Genomic DNA, 8,445 nt, shown 5'->3' on the forward strand with positions numbered 1-8,445 from the left:
ATCATAGATGTCACCAAAGGAATTTACTTTACATTTGATCCATTGAGGACAGTAAAATGGGGATTTGCCTGATAGAAAATTATAATTATTGAACAGGGGTGAATGACGATGCCACTTCAAATTTGGCTCTATCTTTCTAGTCACTGATCTCCAAGTAGAAATAAAATGTGTTATAATAGGGCCAAAGCGAAGTTTGCATTGTCTAAGTGAGATACCAGAAAAAACCACATACTTTATATTATGAGGAGAAACAAGAGATTCTTCAATAGCCCACCATGAGGTTGACACATTTGGTTTAAACCAGGTTGACAGAGCATGGAGAGTGAAGGAATCAGCATATAACTTAAAATTAGGAAAGGACCAGCCCCCATCTGATCTGCTATGCTGTAAAGTAGATAGTTTAATTCGTGGGCGTTTACCATTCCAAATATAATGGGATATTGCTGAATTGAGTTTTTCCAATAGCCAACTGGTGGGGGTAAAGGAATCATGGCGGAATAGAAATTAACACGAGGGAGGATGTTCATTTTAACAACAGAAATTCTTGCATGGAAGTAAGTAGGAAGATGCATCCAATTTGCAAGATCTGAGGTGACTCTGGCCAGATTGTTATTCAAATTTTTAGAGGCAATATCCTGTAGAGATGGATAGATATCTACACCTAAGTATTTGAAGGAATGCACCACTGGAATAACCCCCGAGAAAGTCGTGGACCCAACACAAAAATTTAATGGAAGCAGATATGACTTTGTCCAATTAATTCTGTACCCTGATAGGGTTCCAAACTGATTAAATAAATTTAAAACGTGGGGAACTGAAAGAACTGGATTGTCTAAGAAAAGCAATATATCATCTGCAAATAAAGATACATCACGTACAGTATTCCTAACTGATATAGGAAGTATAAGTTCGGATTGACGTACAGCTTGAGCAAGGGGTTCTAGAGACAAGGCAAAAAGTAAAGGTGAGAGAGGACAACCCTGACGGGTGCCTCTTCCAATTGGAAATGATTGTGAACTTATCTGACCAGTAAGAATGGTAGCTGAGGGATTAGCATAAAGAATTTTTATCATATCTATAAAATTACGACTAAAACCTAGGTGGTCTAGCACTGCCCACAAATAGTTCCACTCTAAATGGTCAAATGCTTTCCTTGCATCTAAAGAGAGTATAGCAGAGGGAGAAGTCAATAATAATAATAATTGGTACTTTATTGATCCCCATGGGGAAATTGTTTTTACACCTCCCTCAACTTGCTCTTTGTAGAGCAAGCTGTCTGCGAAGGGCAGCCACCCGTAGCGGCGCCCAGGGAGCTGGGGATTGAGGGTCTTGCTCAAGGACCCGCAGACGTGCTGAGGCTGGGCTTGAATCGGCGACCTTGTGATTACAGGCACACGGCTTAGCCCACTGAGCCACACACTGCCCCCTCAATTGTCCAGATGAAGAAATTATGTGAAGTAGTCTCCGTAGATTATCTGAAGCAGAGCGAGATTTAATAAACCCTGTTTGATCCTGATTGACAAGCTTAGTCATAAAGCCTTCTAGGCGGCAGGCTAAAACTTTGGCATAAATTTTAACATCTGTACCAATCAAAGACAGAGGGCGGTAACTGGAACATAAAGTAGAATCTTTATCTTTCTTTAAAAGAAGAGATATAATGGCCATGTTCGTATTTTGTGGAAAAGACCCTTGAGCAATCGAATATTGCATCATATCTAGCATAAGGGGCCCCAAATTGGACCAAAAGGTCAAGTAGAACTCAACTGGTATGCCATCTAGAGCTCGCAATTTGTACTATACGAAAATGCATGAAAGTTCCCGGGGCAGGATTTCTAAATGTGCATTTCGCCCTGTACACTGTATCCATGGGGAAGCTGCCATCCATAATCTTAAACCAGGGGTGTCAAACTCATTTTAGTTCAGGGGCCGCATACAACCTAATTTGATGCCAAGTGGGCCGGACCATCAAAATCATAGCACAGCACGTCATAGCTATAAATAACAAAAAAATAATGTTTTCCTCTTTGTTTTAGTGGAAAGAAGTATAATTACATTAGGATATTTTTTAATTTAATAAACTATCCTTTTACAAAACATGTTATGAATAACTTCAGATTTCTCAAGAAAAACGTGCAATGTGCTTCAGTTTATGATTTACATGTGTGCATTACAAGTGATCACAGTGTTTGTACAAAGGCACAAAACTTTAAGTCACAGGTATTTAGAACTGAAAAATATGGTAGCCTATTGCACTTTAAGATTAAATAAACTAATCAAGATATAGGAATTATTTTTACTCCAATTTCCAAATGTGTAATAATTCTCAAAACCAAAATGGTGGCCATTTTAAATATATAAGACAGAAAGTAATCACCCGGCCTGTAAATATAAGATTTATACATGAAACATACATAACAAATGCATACATAAAATGTATGACCAAACTCTTTTGTAGTGAAGCTGGTGACTAACAAATTGAACAATTTTTAGCTATTATTACAGCAAGGATTCATTTTCACAGAACTATATTTTTTGAGTGCAAAATGTTTCTGATGCAGCATTTTACAAGAATTAGTCTAGTTTAGACTACTTTGTTTTTGCTCCTGAAACTTGGCATCTTTTAGCCCGCACAAGTGCATCAGTGTCAGGCGTCAGGTCCTGAGTAGCAGCCAGTTTCAGAATGCCATTTAAGTGCTGGTGTGTGAGCCTTGAGCGCAGTTTTGATTTATTGATGTGCATTACAGAGAAAACCTGTTCACAAAGGTAGGTAGTCCCAAACATGCACAAAATTTTTGCAGCTAGGGCTGTTAATTTGGGGTACCCTGGCAGGAGATACTGATAAAATGTGTCCAAGTCCACTGAGGCAAATGTGTTCTTCAAATTTGTATCACATTGCAAATCAATTATTTCTAATTGGATGTCGACGGGCACATCAGAAGCTTTGACTGTGAAGGGTGAGTGAAAAACTGCAAATTCTGCCTCGAGTTCACCAAAGACCTGAAACCGTTTCTCAAACTCCCACAGCAATCCTGAAATCTTATCTTTGTACCATTTCATGTCAGCATTAACGACAGTCGCACATACATCTCTTAGACAGGGGAAATGAGCAGGGTCACCACATGCCAGCTGTGTCTCCCACAAAGTCAGCTTCAACTTGAATGCATGTATGCTGTCATAATACTGTGTGACAACCTTTTTACGACCTTGCAACATTTTGTTCAAATTATTGAGGTGCTCTGTAATATCCACCATAAATGCAAGGTCCTGCAGCCATTCCAGAGATTGTAATTCCATCACTGGCTTTCCTTTTGTCTCCATAAACTGTCCAATTTCCTCTCGTAGCTCAAAGAAACGCTTCAGCACAGCGCCTCGGCTTAACCATCTTACTTCAGTGTGGTATGGCAGGCCATGGGTAATTTTATTGTCACTGAGAAGGCAGTCAAACTGACGATGATTCAGACCTCTGGCTTGGATAAAATTAACAGTTCGGACAACCACCTCTATGACGCGATCCATTTTTAATGACTTGCAACACAATGTCTCCTGGTGCAAAATACAGTGAAATGTCCAAAAAGCATCTCCTCCATTTGCAAGCCGCTTGTACTTGTACTTTCTCTCTGAATTTTGTCACAACGCCTGCTTTTTTCCCGATCATTGATGGCGCGCCCTCTGTAGCCAAGCTGACAGCACGCGACCAGTCTACTCCGACTCTGTCCAACGAGAGAGCTGAAAATGTCCTCTGCTGTTGTGGTGTCCATCATAGGCACCAACGCAAGGAACTCCTCTGTGACGGCCAATGTATCATCAACTCCGTGAATAAATATAGCCATTTGAGCAACGTCTGTAATGTCAGTGCTCTCATCAATTGCAACAGAAAATGCAAGAAATGACTTGACTTTGTGTTTCAATTGGCTGTCTAAATCTGTGGATAGTTCCGAAATCCTCTCTGCAATAGTATTCCTCGTCAGGCTGATGTTGGCAAAAGCTTGTCGCTTCTCGGGACATACGAGTTCTGCAGCCTTCAGCATGCATGTTTTGATGAACTCCCCTTTGTAATACGGCTTTGATGCTAATGCTATTTCGTTAGCAATTATGTAGCTGGATTTTACTGCTGCATCACTGACCTCTCGGCTCCGAGTGAAAACAGACTGCTGTTTCTTCAGACCCACCAGCAACTCATTTATCTTCTCTCGTCTCAGTTGTCCTTGCAGGCTGTCGTATTTTTCACCATGCTGAGTCTCATAGTGGCGCCGAATATTATATTCCTTAAACACCGACACGTGTTGCATACACACCAAGCATACAGGTTTCCCATTCACCTCTGTGAATAAATAGGAAGCTGTCCATTTTTCTTGGAAAACTCTACACTCAGTATCCACTTTTCTCCTTTTTGACAAAGACATGTTGGCTAATAAGGGTGTAAAGGCGAGCATTGTTTTGTCTTTTTCTTCATCTTACAGTTTTTCTCGATTGCTTAAACACACTTCTTGAAACTATGCCTCGTATTCTCAAAACAGTAAACACAAATCCATAACGTCTCACCCAATTTCCCAAACATCATATTTTCAGGTCAAAATGAAGCTCTACACTCAAAACCATTCACTGTTGCTGAAAAACCAAACTTTGCCCACAGACATCACACACAAGGCCTCAAAACACACACACTACAACATAGTCTTACACATTGGTGCAATAAATTAAAAACAATATTGCCAAAACTGGCAAGTTATGTTGCTTGTGGTTCTTCCCCTCAAAAATCTTTTCACATGATGAACACAAAAGACGCAACCAATGTATATACAGTGACACATTTTTATTCATGTACTATACAGTACAACACACACCAAAAACATTATTCCACCTCAGCATCCTGTCTTTGGTCTGGATCAGGCCAGAGAATCTCATCCACATCACAGGCTATATTGGCCCTAGCCAGGCAGCGGGGGTAAAATCCTCATGCATGCCTGATCCACCCCTGGCATGCATCTACTGATATGTCTAGGCAGGCTTCTTCCATGGCCTGGAGGAGGTGAACACGGACATAAGGTTCTGTCGTACACTTTCCACCGCCATGCCGAAAATAACTCCTCTATCGGGTTTAGAAAGGGAGAGTATGCAGGCAGAAAGATGTTAGAAAACCTTGGGTTATTGGTAAACCAGTCATGAACCAGAGCAGCGTGACGGAAGCTGACGTTATCCAGCCTCACTACAACAACGTAGTGAGGCTGCTCTGGCTGTGTTGGTTCCCTGTAGTCCAGCTGGAACATATGTTGTCTTAGACCATCAAGAAAAGCAAGGAGAAGCATAGTGTTATAGGGTCCTAGAATGGCATGGCGGTGGAGTACCCCTCGTTGGCTGATGGCTGTGCACATAGTGACATTCCCTCCACGCTGACTAGGGACATTTACAATAGCCCGATGGCCAATTATGTTCCTCCACCTCGTCCTCCCTGATGTCCTGGACCTCCTTCTACTCCTCTTCCTCGACCTCCTCCTTTGCATCTCTTTGGATCCATTGTTTCAAACCTGAATGAGCTGACTTTGGCCCTTTTATCTATCCATCAAAGTTTCTGATTGGTGTGTGATAAATTTTGACTCCTAGTGTTTCCACTTGGTTAATTGTGTGCTAACTGAGCTTAAACTCTGCTGACTTACAGTTTTTTCCAATTGCTAACACACTAAAATCTAATGTAAAGCTCAACTGCAGAAACTGACACTCAGAGAGCAAAATCTCTCCTCACATTTGCTATATTCAAAACACAAATCACACCTTTGAACACAATAAGCAATTAACTTGACTTCTTTTGCATTAGAGTACACACACTTTCCTACAGAAAACACAGGAATCTCACACCAAGACACTTTTAGCCATTTCCAAACACACCCAATCAGAAAGCCACACCCATGTGCCCATTAGGCTAAAACAAATGTCACCTGGTCAAACACCTGACTGCTTATTAGTTAACTCAGCAATCAGAATGTGAGAACTATAAAACTCCACAGATTTACCAACATTAAAGAACAATGGAAGCCGGAGGGAGAGGAAGAGACGTTAGAGGTAGAGGACACGTAAGAGGTGGAGGTGGAGGTAGGGGTAGGGGTAGGGGTAGGGGTAGGGGTGCACAGAGAGGTGAAAGAGGACAAAGACAAAGAAGACAAGCACTCTCCAATGAAATTCGGGCAACATTAGTCGACCATGTTATAAATCATGGATTGACAATGAGAGAGGCTGGACAGAGAGTCCAACCCAACCTGAGTCGATTTACTGTTGCTTCTGTCATCCGTACATTTCGACTTGAGAACAGGTATGTTCTGTAACACCTACTCTGTATATATACAGCAATTCAAAGTATCTACAGTATGTATATTGTATATAGAGTAGGCTAATACTGCATTCTATATTTACAGTATATGTGTATGTGTTCTTTACTTGTACAATACTACTGCATAATCTTCATTATAAGCAAGAGAGGCTGCATACCAATATATACATTGTTGTCTTCTCTAAGGACTGAGAGACAAGTAGGACGTGGTGGAAGAGGTCGGATGTTCACAGAGGCACAGGAGCTACAGTAGAGATCATAAACATGGTTTTGGCAAATAATGCCATAAGACTTAGGGAAATTCAAAGCCACATTGTGAGAGACGACACTGTTTTTGGCAACATTAGGCAAGTTGCCTTGTCTACCCTCGCTCGTGTTCTCCAGCGACACCAGGTACGAATGAAACAGATATACCGGGTGCCTTTTGAGAGGAACTCTGAAAGAGTCAAAGAACTGAGGCACAATTACGTGCAGGTAACTATTAGACTACAGGACACTACATATAATGCTGCATTTCTCCAGTACTAAACATAAACCTAAACCATTGCTTATGTAATCTTTTTTTTGTTTTCAGACAGTGCTGGAAATGGATTCAAATGTGATCCCACATGAGTTCATTTTTATTGATGAGGCTGGCTTCAACCTTACCAGAACCAGAAGAAGGGGAAGAAACATAATAGGTCACAGAGCTATTGTGAATGTTCCTGGCGTACGTGGGGGAAACATCACAATGTGTGCTGCCATCACAGGACATGGAGTTCTATACCACCATGCCATTCTTGGTCCATACAACACAGGGTTGATCCTGACATTTCTGGACAGATTGAGAGACATCGTAGAACAGGCAAACCACACAGATGATGAAGGGCAACAGCACAGATATGTTGTAGTGTGGGACAATGTGGCTTTTCATCGTGCAGCCATGGTGCAAAATTGGTTTGCCAACAACCCACATTTTATAGTGCTTTACCTTCCCCCTTATTCTCCATTTCTGAACCCAATAGAAGAGTTCTTTTCAGCATGGCGTTGGAAGGTCTATGATCATCAACCCCATGTGCGTGAGGGGCTTCTACAAGCAATGGAGGAGGCATGTGAGGAAGTTGACGTAGGAGCCATCCAGGGATGGATAAGACACTCCCGACGCTTCTTTCCTCGCTGTCTAGCAAGGGAAGATGTCGCATGTGAAGTGGATGAGGTGCTGTGGCCAGATCCACTGAGAAGACATGACGCTGCATAAATCTTGTTTCGTTTTTCATTTGTTTTTTCACTTGCACGTTTCTCATTCTGTTTTCAAAGGTTTAGAATTTGTTGAATTGTACAGTAATATGGATTTTGTTGGTTTTTCTGTTGCAAATTGTAGCTAAATAAATGATTTGTTGGAACCTAATTTATTTCTGCACATATGTCTCTGTGTCCAATTCTCAGCACTTGCAGTTCTGACAGTCCCTAAAGAGATAAAAGTGTTTTGGATTTTACATAGTGGTGTTTGGTTGGTTGGAGGAAAAATTTAGGCATGGGAAAGAAATGTTTACTATTTGGGGCAAAAGTTTGGTTTTCATAAGTGTTTATATAGTTTTGACTGAAGAGCTTCATTTTGCAGAATATGTGAGGTGTTTTGCTCTTTGGGTGAGGTGTTTTGTGAATTGTGCTAAATGATTTGCAAAAATGAGCCTTGTTGTCAAAATTGTGCTTTAGCAATTGGAAAAAACTGTAAAAAAGTCTAGTTCATGTTTTCATTTTCAAATTTATCCTGCGGGCCGGATTGAATCCCTTGGGGGGCCGTACGTTTGACACCCCTGATCTTAAACTATTATAAATCCACGGAAGTGGCACGTAGAAATCCTGCGCCGGGATATGTCATATACTGCCGGAAAGCTCGCAATTTGTACTATACGAAAATGCATGAAAGTTCCCGGCGCAGGGTTTCTAAATGTGCATTTCGCCCTGTACACTGTAACCATGGGGAAGCTGCAATCCATAATCTTAAACTAAAAGTCCACGGAAGTGGCACGTAGAAATCCTGTCCAGGGACATGTGATGTACTGCAGGAAATTTCGCAATTTGTACTATACGAAAATGCATGAAAGTTCCCAGCGCAGGGTTTCTAAATGTGCATTTCGCCC

The 8,445-nt window shown here is 41.3% G+C and overlaps 1 pseudogene; it reads right to left on the reverse strand.

Moving 5' to 3' along the window:
• Window positions 1–2,586: 2,586 nt before the first annotated feature.
• On the reverse strand, window positions 2,587–4,434 carry LOC140592529 (general transcription factor II-I repeat domain-containing protein 2A-like; annotated as a pseudogene).
• Between the last annotated feature and the right edge of the window lie 4,011 nt (window positions 4,435–8,445).

The sequence above is a fragment of the Paramormyrops kingsleyae genome, chromosome 9, assembly GCF_048594095.1.
Source record: "Paramormyrops kingsleyae isolate MSU_618 chromosome 9, PKINGS_0.4, whole genome shotgun sequence".
Lineage (NCBI taxonomy): Eukaryota > Metazoa > Chordata > Actinopteri > Osteoglossiformes > Mormyridae > Paramormyrops > Paramormyrops kingsleyae.